The 16,178-nt window shown below is 52.4% G+C and overlaps 1 protein-coding gene across 1 annotated transcript in view; it reads right to left on the reverse strand.

Annotated features, from left to right (window-relative positions):
• KCNH2 (potassium voltage-gated channel subfamily H member 2) overlaps positions 1-16,178 on the reverse strand; it is a gene marked incomplete at its 3' end in the record, with an annotated part of 63,048 nt that overhangs the window by 41,358 nt on the left and 5,512 nt on the right. The gene's annotated exons all lie outside the window — the stretch shown is intronic.

Raw genomic sequence — 16,178 nt, forward strand, 5'->3', positions numbered from 1 at the left:
AATCAAATGGAATAGAACAGAATAAAAATACAGAATAGAATAGAATAGAATAGAATAGAATAGAATAGAAAATATGAAATGGAATGGAATGGAATGGAAATAAGAACAGTATAGTATAGAATAGAATAGAATAGAATAGAATAGAATAGAATAGAATAGAATAGAATAGAATAGAATAGAATAGAATAGAATAGAATAGAATAGAATAGAATAGAATACATGGAATGGAATAGAATAGAATAGAATGGAATGGAAATAAGAATAGAATAGTATAGTATAGTATAGTATAGTATAGTATAGTATAGTATAGTATAGTATAGTATAGTATAGTATAGTATAGTATAGTATAGAATAGAATAGAATAGAATTAGAATTAGAATTAGAATTAGAATAAAATAATATCTTAGTACAGATTAAGAATATAGAACACAATAGAACATAGAGTATAGAGAGTGGAATAGAACAGAATCAAATGGAGTAGAATAGAAATGCAGAACAGAACAGAAGAGAATAGAATAATTAAAATAGAAATAGAATAAAATAAATAGAACACAGACTATAGAATACAGCACAGAATAGAATATAGAATATAGAGAATAGAACAGAAGAGAACTGAATGGAATAGAAGTATAGAATAGAACAGAACAGAACAGAATAGACTAGAAAATAGAACAGAACAGAACTAAGAATAGAATAGAATACAGAATAGGAACAGAACAGAACAGAATAGAATAGAACAGAATAGAATATAGAACAGAACAGAACAGAACTAAGAATAGCATAAAAACAGAACAGAACAGCGTAAGGACAAGGAACAGAATAGATTACAGAACAGAACAGAAGACAGAATAGAGCTCAGAGTAGAATAGAAATCGCAACAGACATAGAAATCAGAGGCCGAGGCCAAGGCGGGCACCGCTCGCCTGAATGCCAGGCAGAGTTTGCACTCGGCACAAGGCAACGCGTCGGAGTTCAGCCCCGGCATGGCTTGGGTCTCTCTCTGCCCATCACGGTTGAGGCCGGGCACTGCCAGTGGGTGCCCACCGGGCAGAAGCCGGCTTGTCCAGCCTTGCCCAAGCCTTGGAGGCCGGTCCGTCCAGGCTGCCCAGGAAAGCTGGAGATGGGCCGCAGTTCACCCGGGAGAGAGAGAGAGAAAGAGAGAGGGAGGGAGAGAAAGAGAGAGAGAGACAGAAAGAAAAGAGAGAAAGAGAAAGAATGGGAGAAATAGAAAGAAAGAGAGAGAGGGAGAGGGAGAGAGAAAGAGAGAGGGAGGGAGGGAGAGAAAAGAGAGAAAGAGAAAGAATGGGAGAAATAGAAAGAGGGAGAGGGAGAGGAAGAGGGAGAAAGAGAGAGAGAGAGAGAGAAAGAATGGGAAAAAGAGAAAGAACGAAAGAGGGAGAGAGAGAAAAAGGCAGGAAGGGAGGAAGAGAAAGAAAGACAGAGAGAGAGAATGAGAGAGAGGAAGAGATGAAGAAGAGAGAGAGAGAAGGAAAGAAAGAATGGGAGAAAGAGAAAGAAATGGGGAGAGAAAGATGGAGGAAGAGAGAGAAAGAAAGAATGGGAGAAAGAGAAAGAAAGAGGGAGAGAGAAATATGGAGGAAGAGAGAGAGAGAGAGAAAGGAAAGAGAAAGAGAAGAGAGAGAAAGAATGGGAGAAAGAGAAAGAAAGTGGGAGAGAGAAAGATGGAGGAAGAGAGAGAGAGAAAGGTGGAGGAAGAGAAAGAGAGGAAGAAAGAGGGAGAGAGAAAAAGACAGAGAGAGAGAATGAGAGAGAGGAAGAGAGAGAGAAAAAAGAGAGAGGAAGAGAGAAAAAAAGAGAGAAAGAGAGGATGGGAGAAAGAGAGAAAGAAAGAGGGGGAGAGGGGAGAGAGAAAGAGAAGAGAGAAAGAATGAGAGAGAAAGAAAAAAGAGAAAGAGAAAGAGTGAGAGAAAGAAAAAGAAAAAAGAGAAAGAATGAGAGAGAGGAAGAGAGAAAGAAAAAAAGAGAAAGACAGAAAGAATGAGAGAAAGAAGGAAAAAGAGAGAGAGAGAAGGGGGGGAGGGCGGCCGGGAAACGTCTTCGGACAGGAGGCCCGGTGAGATTTGGGATTTTATGCCCAAATAAGGCTGTGGGCAGTTGCCGTCGCTGCCGCCGGCCACACCATGGCAACCGGCAAAAGCAAAAGAGGGGGCAGCCTCACACACACACACACACACACACACACACACACACACACAGCCCGAGACGTCAGCACTGGAGCACACACACACACACACACACACACACAAAGAAAAACACAACCCCCCAAGATGTCAGCAGCCGAGCCAAGCTCCGGGGTGCCGCAGCGCCGGACTCGAGGCCAAGAGGCGAAGGGTGGCAGGAATCGGGGACAGCCTGAATGAAAAGGAGGACTTGAGAGGGAGGGGGGAGAGGGGGGGCTGCCAGGATTTGGGGGGTGGGCTCCCCAGAAAAAAGAGGGGGTGCGTGTCGACCTCTCCTCCAAAGCCCCAGAAGGCAGGAGAAGCGGCGACGACGAAAAGAAGGGGAAAGGTCCGTGACAGCGGGGACGAATAGCCGGTGGAACCGCTCGCCACCGGACGTTCAGGGCGCTCCGCCACTTGGAAGTTTGAAAAGAAGAGACCGGAGAGCCATTTGTCTCTGACACGGTATATAAGGTCTCCTGCTCAGTTGGACTAGATGACCTCCCAGGTCCCTTCCAACTCTCTCGTTCTATGATTCTGCGAGGGTCTCCTGCTCGGGCAGGGGGTTGGGCTAGATGACCTCCCAGGTCCCTTCCAAATCTGTGGTTCTGTGATTCTGTGAGGGTCTCCTGCTTCAGGAGGGGGTTGGACTACATGACCGCTAAGGTCCGTTCCAAAGTGTCATTCTGTCATTTTGTAAAGGTCTCCTGCTTGCGGCGGGGGTTGGACTAGATGACCTCCGAGGTCCCTTCCAACTCTCTCATTCTATGATTCTGTGAGGGTCTCCTCCTCGAGCAGGGGGTTGGACTAAATGACCTCTCAGGTCCCTTCCAGCTCTGTGATTCCATCATTCTGTAAGGGTCTCCTGCTCGGGCAGGGGGTTGGACTAGATGACCACCGAGGTCCCTTTCAACTCTGTCATTCTGTGAGTGTGTATGGGTTTCCTGCTCGAGCAAGAGGTTGGGCTAGATGACCTCCGAGGTCCCTTCCAGCTCTGTCATTCCATGATTCTCTAAGGGTGGACTAGATGACCTCCAAGGTCTCTCCCAACTCTCTCTTTCTAGGATTCTGTAAGAGTCTCTTGCCTGAGCAGGGGGTTGGACTAGATGACCTCCGAGCTCCCTTCCGAACCCGTCGTTCCGTGATTCCGGGAGGGTCTCCTGCTCGAGGACGGAGTCAAGGTCCCGTCCAGCTGTGTCATTCTAGGATTCCGTAAGGGTCTCCTAATCGGGCAGGGGGTTGGGCTAGATGACCTCCCAGGTCCCTTCCAACTCTCTCGTTCTATGATTCTGTGAGGGTCTCCTGCTCGGGCAGGGGGTTGGGCTAGATCACCTCCAAGGTCCCTTCCAACTCTCTCGTTCTATGATTCTGTGAGGGTCTCCTGCTCGGTCAGGGGGTGGGACTAGATGACCTCCCAGGTCCCTTCCAACTATCTCGTTCTATGATTCCGTAAGGGTCTCCTAATCGGGCAGGGGGTTGGGCTAGATGACCTCCCAGGTCCCTTCCAAATCTGTGATTCTGCGAGGGTCTCCTGCTCGGGCAGGGGGTTGGACTAGATGACCTCCAAGGTCCCTCCCAACTCTCTCTTTCTAGGATTCTGTAAGAGTCTCTTGCCTGAGCAGGGGGTTGGACTAGATGACCTCCCAGGTCCCTTCCAGCTCTCTCATTCCATGATTCTGTAAGAGTCTCCCGCTTGGGCAGGGGGTTGACCTGACTAGATGACCTCCGAGGTCCCTTCGTCTTGTTAAGTTACTCACACCGTCGTTGAGAAAATCCAGCTTCCCCTTTGACTCTGCTCACCCGAAGGTCATTAAAGGGGAATCACCTTAAACCCTCCCCCCGTCCTCCGGGGATACTACGACTGTCATAAACAGGAACGCCTGTTTCGCCTTCCGTCCTGTGCTCTAACCACTGGACCGCCCAGCCCCTTCCCAGGAAGCCAGGCCCAAAACCAGGGGCCCCATGGCCATCGTGGTTTCCTACAAGCCTTCATTGCTTTCGAAGAGACGGGCCGGCTGGCTAGGATGACATCTCTCTCCATCCCAGGGAGGACAGTTGGCAAAGCACTCTGTACATGCTCAGAGACACCCTTCCCGATTTCCCCCCCCCCCCGCCCCCAGCAAGCAAAAGAGAGAGCTGCCTGCTTCGCCTCCCACTCTCTAGCCGCCTAATGGAAAGCCCGGGACTACAACTCCCATCCCTGCTCCCACAGAGTGAGTGAGGCAGGGGAAGAAAGAGTCACATTTTTTTTTCTCCTGGCGCAATGCCACCTCTGGCCAGCAGGGGGGAGGGCTTGTCTCGCAGTTCTGACGGCTGAGAAGGGAAGAGGGATGGGAGCCGGCCCGGCCGACACTAAGCGAGACGTCTGTCAAGGGGCTTTGGCCCCGTTTGATGACCTCCCTTCGCCGCCGTCGTTAAAGCGGGTCGCTGCGGGTGCCCCGGTTGTTAAGTGAACCTGGCTTCCCCCTTGTTTGTCAGACGGTCGCAACAGGGGATTGCGTGACCCAGCCGCCCCCACCGGACAGCGTGAGTGTCATAAAGACGAGCGCCCGAAGGTGGACGGCGGGAATCCTGCGACGGTCGTAACTCCGAAACGGGGCCGTCAGCCCCCTTCGGCAGGACTCCGAACGGTCACTGAACGAAACAAAGAAGGCCTAGCGACAAATCCTTCTCTTCCCTGGGGTGTTTCCCAGCTCCAGTCTCAAAACTCCTCCCGGGGAAGGGGTGCCTTTGAGGTCATCCATCCCACCCCACTTGGGAGGCAGAGTCCCTCGTGAGCCTTGGCGGAGGAGAAACTGGCCGGACCGAATGCCGGTTTTGTCCTCAGGAAGGGAAAAGGGGGACCAGGGTTTTAACATGCACAACCTCGCATTCGTGTCCCTGCGTGCCAGGGGGGGGGGAAAGGGAACTCTGCGCATGCTCGGAGCTGCCATCTTCACCGCCCTGCTTTCCCGAGAAGCAGAGGTGGCTCCAGCAAGCCAGCCAAGCGAGGGAAGTCGCCTGCCTCTCCCATTTTTCACACACACATACAGACACACACACACACACACACAGAATTGTACGTTTGTCTCACTGCGTGGTTTGCGGAAACCCGAGTTGCAACCGTGGCAGAAGAGCAACCGAGCGACTCACGGAGATTGGACACAGGGAGTCCTCGACTTACAAAAGTTCGTTTACGATGTTGTCAGAAAAAAGGGACTTACAACCACATTTCCCACTTGACAACTGTTGCAGCCTTCCCCAGGGTCCCATGATCAAAATTTAGGCACTTGGCAACCGACTCGTATTTGTGACGGTCGCAACGTCCCGGGTCACCTGATCAAAATTCAGACGCTCAGCAACCAACTCGCATTTGTGACGGTCGCAGTGTCCCGGGTCACCTGATCAAACTTCAGATACTTGGCAACCGACTCATATTTATGACGGTCGCAGCGTCCCAAGGTCCTGTGGTCGAACTTCAAACACTCAGCAACTGACTCGTATTTGTGACGGTCGCAACGTCCCGGGGTCCCATGATCAAAATTCAGACGCTCAGCAACCGGCTCGTATTTGTGACGGTCGCAGCATCCCGAGGCCCCGTGATCCCGTTTGGCAAGCCAAGGCCAGGGGAAAGCCCGATTCGCTTAACAACGGGGTCACTAAGCGAACAACTTAAGAACGGGGGTGGGGTGGGGCAGGAAAGTTTGTGAAACGGAGAGCGATTCACATCACCCAAGGCCTCGCTTAACGACCCACGTGGGATCAGTTCTCTTCAGCCTACATCGAGCACAACTTGCCCGCTTCCCGATTGGGTTGGGGTTGGTCAGCCCGCACCTATCCATACGTGCACATCGAGTGACAAGGCCAATTTATTGGGTAGTGGGGGGTGGGTGGGATGAGGAGGAGAAGGGAGGGGAGGGAGAGGCCGGCTGTGGAAGATGGGCTTTGCCTTCCCTGGAGACACCCCCACCCCGCTTTTCCTTTGGGGGAGATTCAGAGCCTGCCGCTGCGCTGAACGCAGCCTTTCAGCAACCCCCCACCTTTCCAGACCCTCTGCTGTCTTTTCAGGGAGGGGGGGTGTCTTCATGTCTCTGTGGGTATCTGGGGGGGGGTTGTGAGCGGAGGCCAAAGCAGCCCCTCCCCATATTGGCACCAAAGTTGGGGTGACGGCCAGACGCTGACACCCCGGTTGTCCCGGCCGGCCAGCCGTCGACGAAAACGATGGCCCCCGTTCCAGACAGGGAGGGAAGAAACCGAATACTCCCCCCTCCTTCCCAGGCAGGGCAGACCCCCCCCCGAAAAAAAAGCTCTGGTCACCGGAGGGGGGGCATTTGTGGGGCCAAAACCAGCCCTGCCTCCATTATCCTGGGCAGCAGCTGAAAGCCCCCCACCCCTTTGGCTGCCCTCCTTTCAGCCAGCCGGACCGGCCTGGCTCTTGCTTCGCAGCAGCTGAAAGGCCGCGGCCTGCCCTCCTTTCAGCAGCTGAAAGGCCCCCCTTGCCGGCCCTCCTTTCAGCGAGCAGGACCCCACGTGCGGCTGTCTGTCACACAATCGGCTATCTTGGTGTGTGTGTGTGTGTGTTTGTGTGTGTTTGAGCATGAGGCCGTGGACGTGTCTGGGGAGGGGCGAGGATTTCCCTAAAGGTGGTGGGAGGGGGGGGAGGCGGGCGTGCCTCCCGGCCGCAGCTGGCTTTGTTTACCCGCCGGCTGGTGGGCCCGGGAGAGAAAAAAGCCACCTGGCAACCGGGCCTCTGTCCCCAACGTGGCGAGGAGAGGCAGCCCTGCCTGGATACCGGGGAGGGGGCTGGGATGGGGGGGGTGTTGGGGAGGGGGCTGCCCCGCTTGCCGTACCCTCAAAAATGGCGGAGGGAGGGAGGAAAACTCACATAAACACACGAGGGAGAGACAGACAGACACACACACACATACATAGACAAAGGGGTCCACACTAGGCCTCTTCACTCCGCCCGCTTACCCCCACCTCCACCTCTTAGAAGACCCCTGCCCAGCACATCCTGCGGGAGTGGGGGGACTTCGGCTGCACCCCTTTCTGCAGATACGGTCCCTCGGCAGCAGATCTCTCCATTCCCAAAAGGATCGAGCCACCAGATCCCCACCCCACCCCGACCCAGATTCCTCTTCCCAACCGAAAGGATCGGGCACCGCAGGATCGCATGCAGGGAACCCAAACACACACACACACACACACATACACAGCTTGGGAGCTGGCAGGCCCTACTACAACTCTCGGCACCCCACCCCCAAGCTGGTTCTACAGTCGATCTAAACCAGGGGGGTCCTCCAACTTTCCGGGGGGAGGGGATGGGTCCACGCAAGTGGCAGTCGAGCACACGCGTGTGTGCGGCACCATTCGCACTCGAGGGCCCACTCAACCGCCACTTCCGCCGCCCGGTTCCGAATGGGCTGTGGCCCGGTGTTGGGCCGCATCCCGGGCGTTGCAGACCCCTCTTCTAGAGGGCCAAAGCTGGACGGGGGGGGGGGCGGAGATGGGTAACACCTCCCCTAACATATAACCAGAAAGCCGCCACTGTCATATTTGGGGGGGGGCAAGTTGGGCCAGGTCCACCCTCTGATTCCGGCCACTGCGGTCGAGAGGGTGGGAAGGATTACGGGACCCTCTTCTCTGCCGGCCGGACATTAACCGGGAAACGGCTGCGAGTCCTCGGCGGACACGGAGAGAGTCCCGTTCAAGGACGCCTGCGGGCCTCTCAATTGGGGTGTCTTTTCCTTCCTGCTCCCCTTTCTCGGGCTGAGTCGGGGGTGGGCCCCCCCTCCTGACCCTGCAAACCCCCTGCCCTTGGGGGGCCGCCTCTCGGCTGCCGGGATCGGACGCCGTGGCCCTTTCGACGGCGTCAGTTCCCGGGGAAAACAGGCAATGCCGGGGTGGCCTCCCAGCCAGATGCTCTCCCCAGACCCCCACCCACCCCAACTCCGGGGTGCAATTTTTGGGGTGCCGCCGACGGGAACCAGGCAAGGCCGCTCTCCCCAAGGGCAGATTCGGCCACGTCCCCCTTTTCCTAATGTCCTCCGTTCCGTTTCACCGCTTGCTGATCGAAACAAAACGATAATCGCGGGGGGGGGGGGACAAAAAGGAGGCAGCCTCTAAAAGTGTGTGTGGGGGGGACAGTCTTCCCAGGCCTGGGTTCGAGTATTCCAATCGGGAAGGGCGAAGCCCGCCCCAAAGTTCACCCCCAAATAGTTCTGGGCTCACCCCAACAGAGGGCAATTTGGCGGTCGGGGAAAAACATACCTCTGTCCTCAGTGTTCTCCTTAACACCCTATTGGGCTTTACGGTGAGGGATACGGGTTCAAATCTATCCTTTGCTCCTCTCCCCGTCCTCTGCTCTAACAACCCACAAAGGGGGGGGGACACTGCAAGACACCAACGAAAGACCCCCAGCTTCACCCTCTAATTCACTGTGTGGGGTTATAATGACCCCCCCTCCCCAGACAGAGCCAAAGGGGGGAGGGGCTGGCAGGAGGAGGTGGCAAGATGGCTGAAGGTCCAAAAAAGGAATTTACTCAGTCCTCGACTTACAATAGTTCACTTAGTGACCGTTTGAAGTTACAACGGCGCTGGGGGGAGGAAAAAGGATCGTTTCTCACTCTTACGACCGTTGCAGTATCCCCGTGCTCGCTCGATTTGCACTCGGGTGCTCGACAACCGTCTCACACTTAAGGACTGCCGCAGCCTCCCCGGAGTCCCGGGATCCCCGTTGGCGACCGTCCCGACGAGCAAAAATCCAGGGGAAAGCCAGACTCACTTTACAACCCGTGTCACTTAAGCGAACATCTGCACGTATTTATGAGGAAGGCCATAAAATGGAGCAAAACTCACTTGTGGACAGAAAGGGCGGCCTTGGTTGGGATCGGACGCCGAGGACTAGCCGAAGCGGGAGAGGGGCAAATGAGGACCGGCGGATCGAACGCCACGGGGATCTGATTTGCAGGCGATTAATCGAAGGAGCCCTCTGATTCGAGGGAGTCCTTGGGTTTACGACGCCGACGGGGAGCGGAATATCCACCGCCAAGGAACAACGATGGCAAGCGAGGCACATTCCCCACTGCCGCCTCTGGCGATTCCTTTAGCCAAGGTGGCGAGGGAAGAGTCGAACTCACTTCACAAAGGTCTCGCTTAGCGACCTAAATTCCCGGCTCTGTTGCGGTCGCAAACCGAGGACTGCCTGGATTACGGGGGGGGGGGGCTTGTCCGGCACAAACCCTGTTTGGAAACGTTCAGTGGATCTGGAAAAATGAGCACCACGTCTTGGGTTATCAGTTTGAACCGGAGGATCTACAATCGCCGGGCTGCAGACTTCATACTGGTCCGTGGCTTGTTACGGTAATCAGAAGACACCAAACTTAATTCACTACGAGAAAATTGCGACTTATAAAGACATTTTGAATACTGGAGGGAAAATGAAAACTGAGCTGAGAACGGGAAGAACAGGGACCTGATCTATCACGGGGGTCCACACCCGCAAATTCCAACGCGATACGAAAAAAAGAGGTTCAAACGTCTGGATTTCCCAAAGAGCCGGGCGAATTTCATCAGACAGGACTGACATCCGGTGAAAAATCTGTGAAGTTGAAAGACGGAAGAGGAACAAGTTAAAGAAAGAAGAGCGATAACACGGGCAAAAAACTTAAAAAGAGTTTGAAAACTGACAAAGCCTCTGGGAAAGGTCTACGGTTAGAAGAAGAAGAAAAACAACGAGGAAAAACCACGCCGATTTTAAGCCAGAATTATTTTGGTTAGGTATAATTATAGGAAAGGATGAGAAGGACCGTGCGTACGTAACGTTACGCGTATTAACTGCAGTGAGGATTGTATATTGGCTCAACGCTGGAAAGACGGAAGAATCCCCAGCGGAGGAAGAAATCACGAAGACCGTTTTGGACTGTGCAGAAATGGACAGACTGACGCCGAAAACGAAAGAGAAAGAAGATTCGGAATACTTTAGGACAGAGGTCACCGACCTTTCTCGGTTGAAGGACCGGGAGAAAAAAAAGGGAAGGAGAAGCATTTTACAGGCGTGTGTACGTATGTGCGCACGGGGCCGCGAGCACTCCCGCAATGCAAACGAGGCGGGGCTAGTGCCTGCGGGATACTCACTAGCTCTGCCCAGTTCTTGCGTGACGCAGCGTCTTCTTTCTGCGTCCCGCGGCATGCTGGCGGCTGTTTTTGCACCATGCATCATGGCGGTAGCCCATTTTTGTGCCCCGCAGTGCGGCGGTGGCCTGTTTCCACACCAGGTCCATTTTTGTGCCTTTCAGCACGGCGGTGTCCCATTTTTGTGCCTTTCAGCACGGCGGTGTCCCATTTTTGTGCCTTTCAGCACGGCGGTGTCCCATTTTTGTGCCTTTCAGCACGGCGGTGTCCCATTTTTGGCGACAGCCAATTTTTATCCCCTGAAGTGTGGCAGCAGCGGCCCGTTTTCACACCCTGAGGCGCAACGGCCTGATTTCGTGACTGAGGCATGGTGGTAGCGGCCTGTTTCCACACCCCGAGGGGTGGCGGTGGCGGCTCGTTTTCACACCCTGAGGCATGGCAGTGGCAGCTCGTTTTCACACCTTCAGGCGGGGTTTTGGTGGCCTGTTTTGGCAGCTGAGGCGTGGCGGCGGCCCATTTTCACACCACAAGGCGTGGGAATCTCAGCCAGTTTTCACGGCTGAGGCGTGGCGGCGGCCCATTTTCGTGGCTGAGGCGTGGCGGCGGCCCATTTTCACACCCTGAGGCATGGCAGTGGTGGCCCGTTTTCACACCCTGAGGCGTGGCGGTGGCGGCCTGTTTTCACACCTTCTGGCGTGGTTTTGACGGCCCGTTTTGACGGCTGAGGTGTGGTGGTGGCCTGTTTTCACACCCTGAGGCCCTGGCAGCGGAGGCCCGTTTTCACACCTCGAGACGTGGTGGTGGTGGCCCTTTTTTGCACCCCGCGGCGGCGGAGCTAGCGCAAGTAAGGGGGTGTGCACGTACACCCGCGCGCGGACTGGCCAGCCTGTCCCGCGAACCGGCGGCCAGTAGGCTGCGGCCTGTAAGTTGGGGAGTCCTGCTTTAGAACATGGGATTACCAACGGCCAGAAAATGGAGGCAGAAAGACGTTTAACATGCGTTGTTGTTGTTAGCTGCGACATCGTGTCCGACCCATCGCAACCCTATGGAGAACATTCCTCCAGGCCTTCCTGTCCTCTACCATCTTCTGGAGTCCATTTAAGCTCACGCCTCCTGCTTCAGTGACTCCGTCCATGCGTTAGCAAAGTAAATATTGGAACCCAGACGAAAAGATTAACCATCTGGGACTATAAAGAAGAAGAAGGAGGAGGAGGAGGAGGAGGAGGAGGAGGAGGAGGAGGAGGAGGAGGAGGAGGAGGAGGAGAAGAAGAAGAAGAAGAAGAAGAAGAAGAAGAAGAAGAAGAAGAAGAAGAAGAAGAAGAAGAAGAAGAAGAAGAAGACTCAAAGGCCACGGAGTGAGCGTCTGCCCAGTTTCTCGTGAACTGACCCCGAAGTTTTATGGGAGGAGGAGGAGGAGGAGGAGGAGGAGGAGAAGAAGAAGAAGAAGACTCGAAGGCCACGGAGTGAGCGACTGCCCAGTTTCTCGTAAACTGACCCCGAAGTTTGATGGGATCGGGTGGGGACAAGAGAGGGGGATCCGGCGACAGGACCGAGGGCAGAGAAAATGGGAAGAGGGGAATGGGGGAGAAGAGGCAGCCAACACCACCCTACCACCAATGTGGTGATGGAGAGGAGCAGGTGCGTCGACCGACCGACAAAAAGGACTCTAGTCACAGAGGCCGGCCAGGCGGGCGGGGAGGCGGCGAGAGGCCGCGCGGCGCCTTGCCAACCGCACAAACCCGTTGGAGGGAAACAAGCCAGCTTGTCTCCAGGGCCGGGCCGGGCCAGAGCAGCCGGTAAACAAACCCAACCCGCGACGACGGAGAGGGTAGCGGAGGAAAACAACCTCCCTCTTCTCTCCAGCAGAGGTTATGGGCAAGAAGGCAGCGTCTCCTCCTTCGGCCCCGTCTGGAAGACCAGGAAAAAAAAGAAGAGCTGCCCGCTGAGCTGCCTCGTGCCTGACGACAGCTTATCTTCCTGGGGTCCCGGCAAAAGTCCAGGATAAAAAAATTCCATCCCTCCGACAGAAGAAGAAGCACGCACAACACAACACACACACACACACACACACACACACAAACAGAGGAGGAGGAAGACAGCAGGCAACAAACCGGAGTCCCCTGGAGAACAACTCAGAAAAAGAATCTGAAGTTGATCTCCTTGAACTTCCCCTGCTTCACCTTTTTAGAACCAACAGGGCTGGAAGGGACCTCGGAGGTCATCTAGTCTAACCCCCCCACCCCGTTCAAGCAGGAGAGCCTTAGAGAATGACAGGGTTGGAGGCCATCTAGCCCAAACCCCCCCCAGGCTCAAGCAGGAGACCCATACAGAATCACAGAGATGGAAGGGACCCTGGAGGTCATCTAGTCCAACCCTCGGCTCAGGCAGGAGACCCTTACCGAATCAGAGACACGGAAGGGACCTCAGAGGTCATCTAGTCCAACCCCCTGCTCGAGCAGGACACACAGAATCACAGAGTTGGAAGGGAACTTGGAAATCATCTAGCCCAATCCTCTGCTCAAACAGGAGACTGTTACAGAATCATAGAACAGAAGGGACTCTGGAGGTCATCTAGTCCAACCCTCAGCTCAAGCAAGAGACCCTCACAGAATCACAGAGATGGAAGAGACCCTGGAGGTCATCTAGCCCAATCCTCTGCTCAAACAGGTGACTCTTACAGAATCATAGAACAGAAGGGACTCTGGAGGTCATCTAGTCCAACCCTCAGCTCAAGCAGGAGACACAGAATTACAGAGTTGGAAGGGACCTCAGAGGTCATCCAGTCCAACCCTCGGCTCAAGCAGGAGACCCTTACAGAATCACAGAGTTGGAAGGTACCCTGGAGATCATCTAGTCCAACCCTCTGCTGAAGCAGGAGACACTTACAGAATCAGAGAGATGGAAGGGACCCTGGAGGTCATCTAGTCCAACCCTCTGCTCAAGCAGGAGACCCTTACAGAATCACAGAGTTGGAAGGGACCCTGGAGGTCATCTAGTCCAACCCTCTGCTCATCCAGGAGACCCTTACAGAATCACAGAGTTGGAAGGGACCTTGGAGGTCATCTAGTCCAACCCTCTGCTCAAGCAGGAGACCCTACACTACAGCATTCCGGGGAAAATGGCTGTCCAGTCCCTTCTTAAAAACCTTCAGTGAGCTGAGACCTGAGTTTTGACTGACTGCAGACTGCAATAATCCAGGCAGCCACCAGAGGGCGGCAGGCCAGGGCTCTTTCCCCGCCCCCTAATGGTCGTGCTGAGTATTGCAGTCAACATATTTAGGAAAAGCAGCTGAACTCTTTCCCCGCTTCTTCTCCTTTCAATCCTTAGCAATGGAAGCCAAACAGGAACTGGTTTGTGGGGGGTGGGGAGCTTGAAACCAGGGAGAGTGACACCCCCACCCCCCACCCCGCTTTGTGGTCCTGCGTTCCGATTCAGCTATAAGCAGCTCCGTCTCTCAGGCAACGGGGTCAAGGGCTGGGCAAGGCTCTTTCTGGGCATGCTGCCAGAGGTTTGGGGTGGTCTTATCAGCTAACCCCCTCCCCTTTGTGGGGACCGAGAGGCCCAAAGGAGTGAGGCAGGAGAAAGCAGATGGAAAAGAACAATTTGTCTGTTCCTGCCCAAACAGGGGGTTGGACTAGAAGACCTCCAGGGTCCCTTCCAGCTCTATTCTATTCTATTCTATTCTATTCTATTCTATTCTATTCTATTCTATTCTATTCTATTCTATTCTATTCTATTCTATTCTATTCTATTCTATTCTCTATTCTCTATTCTATTCTCTATTCTATACCATTCTATTTCTATTTCTATTTCTATTCTATTCTATTTTTATTCTATTCTATTCTCTATTTTATTCTCATTTTCTATTCTATTCTATATTCTATTCTATATTTTATTCTCTATTTCTATTTCTATTCTATTCTCTATTCTATTCTATTCTATTCTATTCTATTCTATTCTACTCTATTCTCTATTCTCTATTCTATTTCTATTCTATTCTCTATTCTCTATTCTATACCATTCTATTTCTATTTCTATTTCTATTCTATTCTCCATTTTATTCTCATTTTCTATTCTATTCTATATTCTATTCTATATTTTATTCTCTATTTCTATTTCTATTCTATTCTCTATTCTATTCTATTCCATTCCATTATTTTATTCTCTATTCTCATTCTATTCTATTCTCTATTCTATTCTATTCTATTCTATTCTCTATTTTATTCTATTTCTATTCTCTATTTTATTCTCTATTTCTATTTTCTATTCTATTCTATTCTATTCTATTCTATTCTATTCTATTCCATATTCTATTCTATTCTCTATTTTATTCTCTATTCTCTATCCTATCCTATCCTATCCTATCCTATCCTATCCTATCCTATCCTATCCTATATTCTATTCTATATTTTATTCTCTTCTATTCTCTATTTTATTCTCTATTCTCTATTCTCTATTCTCTATTCTCTATTCTCTATTCTCTATTCTCTATTCTCTATTCTCTATCCTATCCTATCCTGTCCTATCCTATCCTATCCTATCCTATCCTATCCTATCCTATCCTATCCTATCCTATCCTATTTCTATCCTATTTCTATTCTGTTCTAGTCCATTCCATTCCATTCCTGTCACTGTCAGCTTGGATGGGCACTGAAGCACAGTTAGAAACACCCTAAGGCCAAGTCTGGGAAATAGACCTTGGAGTTGGAAGTCTGGAGACAGCCGTGGGGCACTACCGTGACCCCCAGTACAGCCAGCCAGCCAGGGGACAATTGCACACCAGGGCTGGGGACATACTGGGGGTGGGGAGGGCCTAAGATGAGGAGGATTAAAGGATTAAAGTCAGTCCCCAATGGAATAGGCACCTTGGGTGCAACCCCCGAAACATCTGGGGCACCACTCCAACACCGTCGGCACGGACCAGTTCACCATCGGTCAACTGCCACCAGCCATTGACGGAACGGCTGTAATCCGGCCGTCAGAACAACCCCCACATTTGCCTCGACAGGTAGAGCAATTGGACGCCGATGGGTTTGAGAAACCCGCCAGGTCTATCTGAAATATCTGGCTGGAACATCTGCACAGAGCGTCAATAACCACCGACGCCGACAAAAAAATAATAATCCCGTTAGTCGATCGCAAAAGGCAGCTTTTATCGGAAACAGCTGCCTTCCTGAGACAATCCCTTTAACAGAATTAAGAGAAAAAAAACACCTGGCCGATCCTTGGTCCAGCCAGACCAAAACACTAAATCTACTCTGGCCGTCGTACAGAAAAATTCCAATATTTATATGACGCTGATCATAATTTGAAGACAATCGCCGTTGGCACGCCCCGCTTTTTGTCAGGGAGTTAAGGTTGTCTGCCAAGGGGATGTTCCTTCTTTCCATGCGCCCGTTCGTCGCGGGCTGGTATGCAATTTGATACCACAGATCATACAGGCAGGAGATCAATAAATAAACAGCCAGCCCCAACGCCTTCTCGACAGCCGGGAGGACAAAAGCATACCAGGTGGCGTTTTTCATTAGAGCTTCTTTGCGACACAACAAATGAACCAAACCATCATATTCAACGGGCCGTGTAGGCTTCTCCGATTCCCCCCCCCGAAGTTATGTCCATCAAGAAAAACGAAAGAGGAAAAAAAGGCCGGTAGGTACAACCGTATATTCCTGAAAATGATACCCGCAAGATGCTTTGTGCATGCGAAGGAAAATCGACACACGAGACGCCCGTTTGGGGGAAACCCAATCGGAGAAGCCTGTGGAGAAACCCGATCGGAGGGTCCCTTCCGCTTCTCTGTGAAGTCTACGACTCCGTTAGGATCTCCTGCTTGAGGAAGGGGCTGGACTAGATGACCTCCGAGGTCCCTTCCAGCTCTGTTATGAT

The sequence above is a fragment of the Vipera ursinii genome (assembly GCF_947247035.1).
Source record: "Vipera ursinii genome assembly, contig: scaffold_146, whole genome shotgun sequence".
Lineage (NCBI taxonomy): Eukaryota > Metazoa > Chordata > Lepidosauria > Squamata > Viperidae > Vipera > Vipera ursinii.